At 44.4% G+C, this 12,253-nt stretch overlaps 1 long non-coding RNA gene across 2 annotated transcripts in view; it reads left to right on the top strand.

Annotated features, from left to right (window-relative positions):
* The window catches only part of LOC125752003 (uncharacterized), a 65,558-nt gene that overhangs the window by 3,400 nt on the left and 49,905 nt on the right, over nucleotides 1-12,253 (top strand). The window contains exons 3-4 of one of the 2 annotated variants that reach the window (XR_007400829.1): nucleotides 58-211; nucleotides 321-571. The exons of the other annotated variant lie outside the window; for it this stretch is intronic. This is a non-coding gene — a long non-coding RNA (uncharacterized LOC125752003). Of the gene's footprint in view, nucleotides 1-57; nucleotides 212-320; nucleotides 572-12,253 lie in introns of those variants that run through there. 2 annotated transcript variants of the gene reach the window in all.

Raw genomic sequence — 12,253 nt, 5'->3', positions numbered from 1 at the left:
TCAGGATTAACCAGTTGTAAATCTGTGGTAACTTCTCCTCTATGTTTTTTCCTCAAGCTCTCTTGGCCTATTTGGTTTGGTCCAGTTATAAATTCTTCTGTGCTGAGGGAGCTGATGATGAAGTTCCCTGCCAATATAGCTTTTCTGTGCTTGGGTGAAGAATGGAAGATAATGAAGATGCGGTACTGTCAGTCTTTCCGCATGGAGCCACGTAGGTTTACAAAATCTCTGGTTCGGTGACCCAAGGTTCACGTCTTTGCAGAAACATGCCTGCATTCGGTCCTCAGGCTTCAGATTCATCCATCGCTTTATTTTCACAGAACACAAGCCAGGGGAAGGTTTGTTAGCAGAACTCAAGGCGTGAAGCCGTATTAATTTGGAAAAGCAGGATACAGCATCACTGTGCTTAATGAAGCCAGCAGAGACTGTTGATGAGAATATATGTGACTGGGTGTATTAATAGCAAATATTTGAAAGAAAAAAATTGATTCCCGGATGAAAAACATTGTCACAGTGACACCACCCCCCCCCACCCCGTTTCTGGTTGGCCTTTAATTAAAGCCCCACAATCATTCGGAAGGTAACTCGAGTCTCGCTGCTTCATTTCCTGCCAGCCCTTCTAATCTTGAAACTTTACCCAAGCATCTCCTCTTTTGATCAGCATCTGCCCCGGACCTGGAAGCCATTTGCCAGGGAATGGGTAATTGTCTCAATGAAGTAATTTGCACGGTTTTAAAAGGGATCTGGGTGGCTGGAAGTGGGGCGTGTGTGTGTGTGTGTGTGTGTGTGTGTGTGGGCACTCACTTGGGTCACGTATATATTACACTGTAGGGACCAAATGTCCTCACAATGTGATTAAAAACCTGTTATTTTGACACTATCTGAACCATTTTTTGGGGGGAACTCGGTTATATAAACATCCATAACTACAATAAAAAAACTGAGTGTCAAAAATGTTGTATCTTGTTTGGTTACTTTTGCTTAATGTAAGGGCTGGTTAGGCGTTTAAGTTGTAAGTGCCGGGATTAGCCTTTAGCCCATAGAAATGAATGGATGATCACCACACATACGTGTGTGTGTGAGTGAGTGAGGGGGGTGCCTGGTTTTTTGGCCTACTTAGGCCACTGGGGCTTTTTTGTGTGGACTCCTACCACTAGCTTCAGAGCCTTAAGCTGATCCTTCTTCATGGAGATGTTTGCACACAGCTGACTTCATATATGGTCATACTTTACTGGTCTGGACAGCATTTTAGATGTAATAGTGCATCATATATGGGGAAAATATCAGCAAAGCTTATTTATATTCTAAAAACGTTTGCTCGCTACGTCATTCAACACTTTGTTTGAAAAATGTAATAAAGTCTCTTGACCTAATTTCAAACAAAATTAAACAAAATCTACACAAATGTTTGAGTAATGATAATACCATATTCTGAAAAGTTACTTGATTCAAAAGGTATGTGCAGTATTCCATATATTTAGAATAAGTGGGCCAGAGTACTTATCCTGGAAAATCAGACTGCTATGCTGGACGCTAACTATATTTAACCAGTCCAACCTGTGAAGGACCAGAGGAGCGTTTCAGCACAGGCCCAGGCCGAGGAATCAGATATACATACCTGCCAGCACACACCTGGCCCCATGTGTTCTGGGCTTTGCTTAGTCGGTAGAGAGCTTGTAAATGTGCCTTATTCCCTCACATCTACCTTAACTGCTGATCCTTTGAATTCCACGCTGGCTGGGAATTTTCTGAGCCGTAAACCCAGCGGTGATTGACAGTGTGCGGTAACCCCACCCACAGTGGTTTCAAAGCCTGATTTTTTTTGGGGGGGCGGGCTCTGTGTCACCTACCCCCAGAGACGTCGACCTTTTGCTCTCTGAATGTTCTGAAGGATTTTGCCAGTGATCATGGGTGTTGAAGTTTTATGCACAATGTGAGATGGACAGAAAAACCTCATCTATAGCCGGTGTGTGTGTACACCAGGGATGGGAACGCGTCATTCCTTGGCGGGTCTGAGTCAAGTCTTAAGTCAAAACACTGCAGTCAGAGTCAAGTTGCAGGTCATTTGCCCTCAAGTCAAAGTTGAGTCCAAAGCTTTCCATCATTTTTGCACAAGTCATCAAATTTGTGACTCATATCCAAGTCAAGTCGTGAATTATGTAACTTGAGTCCATACCTATGTCATTTTTTTCCTGCAGTGATTAAAATTTGCTGCAGCAAAAACCCACCACGGTACATTGTAAGAGATTGGAAAGAGAGTGTCCACTCACGGTTGTCCTCACACAGTTTTTATGTCCTTGTACATACAGGGAGTGATGCATCTTTCCAACAAACTATCTCAGGAGACCTTGCATTTAGCCAAATGAAAATGCAGACAGCAGAGTATACAGTAAATGCATGCTGAAATGATCAAATTTAATTTTATGGTATCCAGAGGGGGACTATAACCTCAACTCTTCTCGAGTCATAGGGTCCAAGTCGGGTCCAAGTCTTTGCATTTGTTTTGTCGAGTCGAGTCAGGAGTCATCGAATTTGTGACTTGAGTCGAGTCGCGAGCCAATGCCTGAATCAGCACCTCTGGTGTACACTATATGGATAAAAGTACTGGGACTTTATTCTAAACCCACAGGAAGAAATATGGAGTTGGTCCCCCCCCCTTTGCAGCTATAACAGCTGCCACTCTTCTGAGAAGGGTTTGCATAGGATTGTCCGAAATGTCTTGGTATGCTGAAGCATTATGACTTCCCTTCACTGACGTTAAGGGGCCTAACCCAGCCCCTGAAAAACAACCCCATACCATTACCCCTCCTCCACCAGCCAACTTTACAATCGGCACAATGCAGTCAGGCAGGTAATGTTCTCCTGGCATCCGCCAAACCCAGACTCGTCCATCAGACTGCCAGATGGAGAAGTGTGATTCTTCACTCCACAAAACGCGTTTCCACTGTTCCACAGTCCTGATGCCTGGCATCGCGCTTGGTGATGTGAGACTCGCATGCAGTTGCTGAGCCACGGGAGTCCCATGGGGGGGTAGCATCGTGGATGTGACTTGCACACTGTATCATCGTGGATGCAGACTTCAATGTCGTCCCACACAGGCCAGCATGACTCATTCATGGAATTTGGCTTTGCCCTTGACCACAGTTTACACCAAGCCCACTCTTTATTTTTCAATAATGTTACCATGCCGGGGGGGGGGGGGTTGGGCATCCAGGTGACCTTGGACCCCCAGAGGTTTTTGGTTCCTCTCCTCTGTTGTCATCTGGCTCTTTCTTTTATTTATTTCTTTCCTTCCTTTTCCCTGTTTCTGTATTGTTCTCTCTTAATGATGATGTAATGCATCACAACACACTCATGTAAAGTGCCTTGTAAAAATTTATTGAATTGAATATTTAATGGAATGGTGTGTGAGTGTGCCCTGCGATGGGCTGGCCCCCCATCCTGGGTTGTTCCCTGCCTCGTGCCCATTGCTTCCGGGGTAGGCTCCGGACCCCCTGCGACCCAGTAGGATAAGCGGTTTGGAAAATGGATGGATGGATGAATATATAATGTACCTTCATCTGCCATAGAAATAGTGATTTAAAACCTTATACCGCATAACAAAGGGGAAATTCTAATACAGCATACGATAAAATCTAACGAAATTTTTGAAAATAAATGTGTGTTTCAGCTTCTGTTTAAATGATGGTGTTTACTGGAGGGCCTGCTGTCAGTAACCCAGGCAAGGCTGCGAGCAGATGGTGTATGTATCTTCTCTTCTTGTGGAATGCCGATCTCTGGCTCCTTTGCCTGTAGAGGATGTCTGATAGTAAGGGCAGTTTTGCAATGCCGTTTCCTCTTGGGGGGGTGGCTTTTAATGTTGGGGGCCCTCGTGGCCGTCAGTCCTCTGGGGATGCTTAAATAACACCGGCAGCGGAAACGGGGATAGCCTTCAAGGAAGCTTACATTTGGGAGAAACCCACAATCTGGGAAGGTCATCAGCACCTTCAGGCTGCCATGCTAAACCAAATCTGTCTTCAACGTCTCTCCAGGCCAAAGCTTTGTTTCTACACATCATAAGCTGCAGACTCGTACCATCATCCAGCTCTCCTCCTCCAAAATGTCCCTCAGAAAGCCGTCTTTGATGTTTGATGATTTTTTTTTTCTTGTTAGCCCCATGATGGTTGTGGGGGGGGGGGCAGGATTCAGAATAATATTAAAGCCCTTGGGTTCTCGCTGTATGTGTCCATATTACCCCAAGCATCTCCTAAAACAGCCGTGTCAGCAGAACTCAGTATACAACTGTTTTAGGATCATTCAGATGTTACCACAGTCTGCTGAAAATGCATAGTTCCAGACCACTTAATTTAAGATGTTCTAAATTAAATAAATAAAACAGCACTTTAGTTTTAAGTAAATAAAGCTTGGCTTGATTTTTTTTTATTTATTTATTTTTTTTTAAACTGCACCTACTTTTCTTCTGTGGTAAATCTGAGTAATGACTGGGTCTTAAGACCCCGATTTATTCCTAACTGTACATAATTTAATAGCGTAAATGGTGTGTCACATTTTTATTTAGGAGTGATCTGCTGTTAAACATGTACTCCTCCCTCTGTGTGCTTCCAACTTTAGTAAAACAAAACTCTGCAGCTCTACAGAATCTCTGACCTGGAGTTTTGTTGAGCGATGGAAATATGACTAAAATCACTATGACTTCACAGACTATCTCTGATTGTTTGTCTTTCCTATGATTGTTATGCCAGAGAGACTGAGAGTCCTGTGTCCGTATGGGGTGCTTTTGTTCTTAAGCTTCTTACGATGGCTCCTGTCCGTTGCTTTGCAGAAAGTCTGCTCTTGTGCAAGCCTCAAAGTAGGTCTGAGCAGCAGCTTCGACACATGGTCGTTCCAGCTGATGGAAGTAACGTACAAAATGCCCGGGGAGTGTGTCATGGTCACCACATTGCCAGACCCCCGAGGATGCGAGTTATGCACTTGAAGCTGGCTTCCAGTCCTTTGGAGATATTTTAGTACAGAACAATATTTTAGCCAGCATTTCCTAATCTGGTCTTTGGGGCCAGCAGACAGTCCATGTTTTTGCTCCCTCTCAGCTCCCTACCATGGGCTGCCTTGCAGGGAGTTGGGCAGGAGCAAAAACGTGAAATTTGAGTTTCTGAAGATTGATATGCTTGCTTGTTTTTAAACTTGACTCCCCATGTAAAGCAGAATTGTTTCAGAAATATGTTTACATGGGCTTCAGTTTAATCCTGGTGTAAATCTTGCCACAGCGGTTTTTCCTTTGGATGTGTAGAGGACCACAGAGGATAGACCACCGGAGGTGGACATTTGTTTGGTAACTTACAGGTTTCGGCGGGATGAGACCGCAAACCCAGATATCCTGTTGTGTTGACAACTGATTCCAGGATTTTGTTTTGTAGCTGTTGTTTGTAGTGCATGGAAACAACCTGAATTAGATTAGCGTACCAGCTGAATTAAAGTGTAGTTGTTATTGTCATTGTTATTATTTTATTCTTTCTGTCGTCTGCACCATAGGTAATGTGCTATTGTGCAAGCACTTGATGGCTGTTTTGAAGTGTCCCGTGCAGTGTGTCTTTTTAGTGCTTCCATATGACTGTAGGGATCAAAACAAATCAAGGCTTTTCCACGTTTTTGGAGGAAGTCTAAGAGCGAGCGAGCGAGAGAGAGAGAGAGTGAGCACATTCCTGATCAACCAAGTAGGGTTCATCCTTGTCATGGATCTTCTTAATGGCTTCATCCCTTACAGATGTTCCTGGTGTGTTTACATCTGGATGTGTGTTGCGTAACAACCCATTTCAGTATATGTTAGTAGCCGGAAAGAAAGAGCCTCTCTCCTGACAGGAAAACACAGGGAATGTTCAAAATGCTGTTTTTTTTTTTTTTTTTTTTTTTTGCATATTATGTCTGCCCAGTTAAATTCTCAGTGAAACGAGTGTCTGTCCATAGAGTTCGTCAGCCTGTTAGAATTTTCCAGCATAATACCCAAACGGCCAATGTTATTGCATGCTTGAGGTGGGATGATTCAGTGCTGGGGATGCGTACACCTTTACATCACGTGGTGCTGGATGTCGTCCTGCTCTCAGGACGAGGCTGTCAATATGGTTTGGGGAGCCGCTGTAGCTCAGATGAGCAGGAGGTAGCAGCTAGATCCACTTTCAAGCTTATGATTCATGTCAGCAAGATTCTTTCCTGGGGAAGGAGAGTGGAGCAAGAATGCAGGCCCACTGGCCTCGGTGCCCTGTTGAAATGAGAAGCCACTACTTTGGCATGTACCTCCCCCCCCCCCAATTACAAAAAAATAGCTGTGTGTGGATTGGGGGGGGGGCAGCTGGCTTTGCTTCTAGATTGAATGAGCGGGGCTGTCAGTTTTCCACGCGGAGCTGACAGATGACTCTCCCGACTCAGCTGAAGTTCATGAACAGCAGACCCTTCCGCCACCCAACCCTACCCCCCCCCCCCCCCAACAGAGTTGTATGCCTGCTTCTAGTTATCGCTACTCGGGCCTCGATCTGGCACAGTAAGAGACGAGCTCCCGGGGTTAGCTCTCACTCTGAAGCATGCTTAGCACGTCTTCCTGGATTTATTAGGAAAACAACATGACCTTTCTTTGGCTTGTTCTGGCTTTTGAAATGCTTTAATGTGAAAGGAAGATTGTAACTAATGCTCACAATGTATAAATCCTGGTGTACAGTGCACTAGCCCCTGAGCTGTCAGTCAGTAAATATAATTATACCAATCTAATGAAATTCTAAAATATTGCGTATACCGCTTATCATTTGAAACATTCTTGCTGGTGCCATCTTCCTACTACATTCTCTCCTGGAGATAAAAGTGTGTTTGAAATTTAATGTGATGTCTGTAAAAATTTCCATCAGCAATTTAAACTAGGAAACCTTTGCCATTAATCCACATGCACCTCATTAACTTGAGGCACAATCTCCCTCTTCCACCTGAATTAAATGGTCTTGTGAATCCTAATGAACTGATCCCTATATCTGCATGACGCCCTAGACAGTGATCAGTATAGCAGGCCGGCCACATCATCTGCCAGATTCCGTCACATTACCCCATTACTGTCAGAGAACAGAATCTCAAATAAGATCTTGCATTCACGTGTGTTTGGGATCCATGTCTGGAGAACCAGCAGCTCCGTTCTGTAAGCCTGTGGAGGCCACTGTTTGGTGCAGCTGAAGAGCTTTTTATCAGCTTAATCAGAATTCCTGTCATTGTGGATCAGCTGACTGTCATTTTATTTGCCTCTATGCGTTTCTTTTTGATTAGAATTAAAAATTTTTTTTTTGAAGAGGATAAATTAATAATGCTCTGCGATTATTACACTCTCATGCGGAATTTCTTTGCAAACATTTTAAACAGCTGCTAATTTCTTAGTCTGTTATAGATCACCAGCTAAAAGATTTATTGTATTTTAAATTCATGTCTCATGTTGCCTCAGTTTGAGCTTCAACTTCCATTTTTATAGATATGATCTAAATTTTATGCAATTTTATTGGAGGAAACATTCGGCTCAGCCTGTTTACGGTGTTTTGCAAAAAATTCTAACTTTCTGAAGCAAAATAATGGAATATTTCTTGATTCATGACTGCGTGTTGCTATTTTGTAATGCATTACACGATAATTACAGATGAACGTATCATTTCATATAGTTATAGGATAATGGGGGCGGCTATGGCAACAGAGAATGTGATGGCCATAAAAATCCCTCCGTCTTCCAAGCTCTAAATGTTTGAAGGTTGTCTTGATGTTGGCACAACTTTGCCGGTGGCCTTTTGCTTTTGAAGTAGTTGTCATGGCTGCCAAATGTTAGTTTGTTTGTTTGTTTGTTTCTTCTTCATTTGCACAAAGGCGAAAATGTGTCACACCAGTTTCAAACTACAGAAAGGGCCTCTGACGCAGATCTAAACAGGGGATGATGTCTCACACCCCCCGTCCCTCCACCCCCCAACTTTTTTTGTCTGTTTCACACGCAGCTGAGCCCTCGTTAAATAGAAAGCATCAGCTCTGTGAGCATAGCACTGGATTCACCAAAAAAGCGTTTTCCGTTGCTTGTCTTTTGTCATTGCGTCACGTGCGTATTCTGCAGGGTCCTGGGTGGTCGTCTGCTTTCAGAGAAAGAATGTCAGTGCGAATGAAAACAAGCTATAAATATGGATCCCGAGAGCATAGTATCTGTCGTCAGAGCGAGCTCTTCTGTTTTGTTTTTGTTTTGTTATGTAACGGTGACGCTAACATCAACGTAAAATCAGTCCCCCGACGCTCTTCGTGGTCTTTCTGTGAGATGGCCTTCAAGGTGAGCTTCTTAACCCCAAGTCAGTCTGCAACAGCGTCATCAGTTCCCTTGGTTAGATCTCTGCTTTATTTCTCTAGCCTATAGCAAAAGCGGCGGGCTTTAGTTCTGATCTCTCTCCCACCGTGAGCTCACACTGAGCTCTTAACCAAGTCCTATGGGGAATGTCCACCATACTTAGAGATGACTGTCTCTGAGAAGAAACAGGGGGCTCAGACCCTAGAGAGGAATTTAAGACTGCCAGCCCCCCCAAGCCCCATCTCCCAAATCCATAACATTTAAAGTATTCTGGTGGTTGAACTTGTAACCCTACCTTGTAGCTGTTTTCATAGAGTGCTGGTATTTTGCCGTTAACTTCTGTAACCTGGTGCCAGATATTCAGCGCTGGGGCTTTGGCAGGTAGCAGTACGGTGGTCTGTAGCCTAAATCAAGACAAATGACTGACTTTTTTTGGGATGATACTTTTTTAAAACAATGGACTTTGCTTGTACTGTCCAAAGATGAGCGTTTTTCTCTATGATTTTAATTCCCCCTCGTTCGTGAGGCTGAAGACCCATGTCTGGTCAGATGTACTGAGGTGAAACCGTTCCGGTCATTTAAAAGTTGACGTGTAGCTTTAAACACCTGATTGCCCTCTGAACGTAGCAATCATGTGGGTTGCATTGTGATCGTTTGAGTCCTTGCCCGTAATGTCAGTGGTTTCAGTTTCATGAAGCACCATTCAGCACTGCGGTTACATAAATCAGAAGAAATTACACTGGTCGCTACACTGGCGACTTTATTAATTCTTGTGTGGCCTTGCTATACTGCTCTCCCTTTTCGCCCTGCTCTTAAACCTTGGCCTAAATCTGTAAACCAAGTATAGGTCATTAGCATGCATGGAAAAGTACTTTGGAGCCTATTGGGTCCAGCACTGCCGGGAGCCCCCTCTCCTCACCGCGTACCACGGGCTCCTGGCAGTATCGAGGCTTCTCCACACCCGTCGCCCACTAGTGGGCGGTGTAACCAAACTCGTAAAAACACGTTGTTATGGTCTGGGCACAGCAATGACTCGTGTTACAATGTGTCTCAGAATAACAGACCAATGTTATTTAAATTATTATGCAAATATGTTGAAAACTCATGAATACAGACTTCAGAATTTTAGTTTTTACAACCTATAAACATCGAGTCGTTAAAATAAAAATAGGAGGTGGGTCCTCTGTGTGGTACATTGGGTTTGGCACTGTGGCTGTGAGCAGTGGGTTGTCAGCTCAAATCCCTAAGCAAGGCCCTTAACCCCATATCGCTCCCAGGACTGGCTGACTCTGGTTTCTTAAATGTATGTCACTTGGATAAAAGCATCTACTAAATAAATAAAAAGTCCCCTTATCAGCAGCCGGATGTTTCTAGCTCAAATGCAGTGGGTTACATTTTCTTTGAGCAATTTGACTGGTATTTTGTAGAAAATGCATCATCTGCATAAAGACTGATCTCATGAACTGAATAAGAGGTTAAAATTGCGCGATGCTGTTATTCTGATGGTGAACTCAGCAGACATGTAGCCGTTATTCCCTAAGCTGGATGCTGCTGGAAACTGCCGCGGGTGTCCAGCCCACATGGCCCACGGCTGTTTACAGTCGAGTTTCAAAGTATATCTGGTCTTTGCATAATAACAAAATGAAGAAAATTCATTTTTTAAAGGGAAAGTCAAACTATGTTGGAGCTACATGAGGTCCCATTGAGAAGTACCTGACCATAATATATAGGTAAAAGAGCATAGTTCATAGCCGCAAACCCACCCCCGCAAGCATTTCAAAGATGCTTTTCCAAATGCACTTCTCCTTGTATGACCTCTCCTTTTAGTCTTTATGAGACTCTCACCGAGTTCCTGGTTCTGATGGTGAATTACTTTATAACTCTGGCAAAGTGGGCTGCTTCTTGCGGAGCTAAAGATGAGAGATTCAACCCCGCAGAACTGAAGAGCGAATTTCCAAAACTCTCAGTCCGTCGGCCAGTTTCTGTAGACTTGGTGAGTTTTTTTGGAAATGTAATGAAAGTTCTTAATTGAATTGCAAGATGACTGTGTGAGTCTTGATCGGAGTATGTAAAATATGCTGAGGAAGCCTGACTTTAGGTCGTTGGTGGTGTCATCTCAAAAACAACAAAAATGAATTGAGTGAGTCCAAGGGAATATGCTGTTCAAATGTCATCTGCCATTTGTTTGTAGAGGAGGGTACCTAACCCAACGGAGAAGGTTTAGCCTCTGTCTTTAAGACCAGAAAACGCCGCCCCCTCAGCCCACTGACCTATTATTTCTGTATACACCCCCCCAACAGTAGACGCCTCTTAATGAGCTCAGTGGAAGGATCCTCACTTTTCTCCTTACGGCCGATTGTCTTCTAGACCTTTGGTGCTGAATGACAAATCTCATAGTATCAGTCGCTTGAAGACTTGCTTCCCAGAAGAGGCACAATGTACATAAACGTCAATTCAGATGTGGGTTAATTTCAGGTCACTCCTGCTCATTTGGCAAATCAAAGGCGGTCCGGCTTATGTGCATTCATGCTCAGTTAGATCAGGGGAAGTCATTGGTATGAAAATAAAGGCTCTGAGATGTCAAGCGCAAACTATGCCTCTCTAATCGGCATGGTCATTAATTCAAACAGGCGCCGATTGTGCTGCTGAATATCTTTCAGTCTCCGGTGAGACCTGTTCTGAGAAACTACCTCACAATTTTGGCAGTGCCAATGCAGCATGTTGGAAAGCGTTTCGCAAACCGCCGAATCCATTAAAGCTCCTTTTCTTGGTGAACATCGCTTTTCATTGATAAATTGAGTGCAGGCTCTATTCCATTGAATTGTTCTCTAATTTATCCCCCGAAATAGCCCAACCGGGCACAGGCCCTCCACTTAGGTTAGTTCAACCAAAATTAGGTGAGGGAAAGCCTTTCATTTTAACAGATCTCTTCCTGGGACAGACACTGGAACACTGATACTCTTATTGGACTCATTGAACTGAAAATGGCTGTCTGCATGAATTGGACGATCATCTGTTTACAGGCAACAGTGCTGCATTTGGAGTCTAATGAAGGAATTCCTCTTGATCGTTTAGAGAATATTGCTATGCAGAAAAGGATACTGGGTACAGGAGAGACTCCGTTCATGCCAAAGGATGTAGATATGTGGTGGGCAATGTTGGAATTGACAACAATCTGGGGGATCCTCCATAACAGCTCAGGTTGGAGACCTGAAAGAGGTTGTCTTACGGGCATGCATGCAATGGCCTGGGACCTGCTTATTTGAACAGCCACCAGGGCAGAGAGTGCGCCGAGTGGATGGACAGAGGAGGCACTGTGCTCACAGACTGGCAGGCCTGCTTGGGTGGGGTTAGGGCTGAGTGGATGGACAGAGGAGGCACTGTGCCCACAGACTGGCAGGCCTGCTCGGGTGGGGTTAGGGCTGAGTGGATGGACAGAGGAGGCACTGTGCTCACAGACTGGCAGGCCTGCTTGGGTGGGGTTAGGGCTGAGTGGATGGACAGAGGAGGCACTGTGCCCACAGACTAGCAGGCCTGCTCGGTGGGGTTAGAGCTGAGTGGATGAACAGAGGAGGCACTGTGCCCACAGACTGGCAGGCCTGCTCATCGGGATTGATCTGGGATTCAGGTGCCTCCCCATGTTGTGGGGTTTCCTCCAGGTTCTCTAGTTTCCCTCCCACAGTCCAAAAACTTGATGTTAATTGGAGTTTCCAAATTCCCCATAGGCATGAATGGTGTGTGTTGCCCTGCGGTGGATTGGCACCCCATCCTGGTTTATTCCCTTACGATTTTTATCAATCCACCAGGTCCTAAATCCGATCCCAAGGTGATAAGTGTGAATCAACGTAATGGTGATGAGCATCTTAACTGTAGTCAGTCTGTTTGCATATAGACGCGACAACTTGTTTCAATTAA

Source organism: Brienomyrus brachyistius, chromosome 11 (genome assembly GCF_023856365.1).
Source record: "Brienomyrus brachyistius isolate T26 chromosome 11, BBRACH_0.4, whole genome shotgun sequence".
Classification (NCBI taxonomy): Eukaryota; Metazoa; Chordata; class Actinopteri; order Osteoglossiformes; family Mormyridae; genus Brienomyrus; species Brienomyrus brachyistius.
The sequence above is the reverse complement of the archived record's forward strand: the minus strand, read 5'-3'. Positions and strand labels throughout refer to the sequence as shown.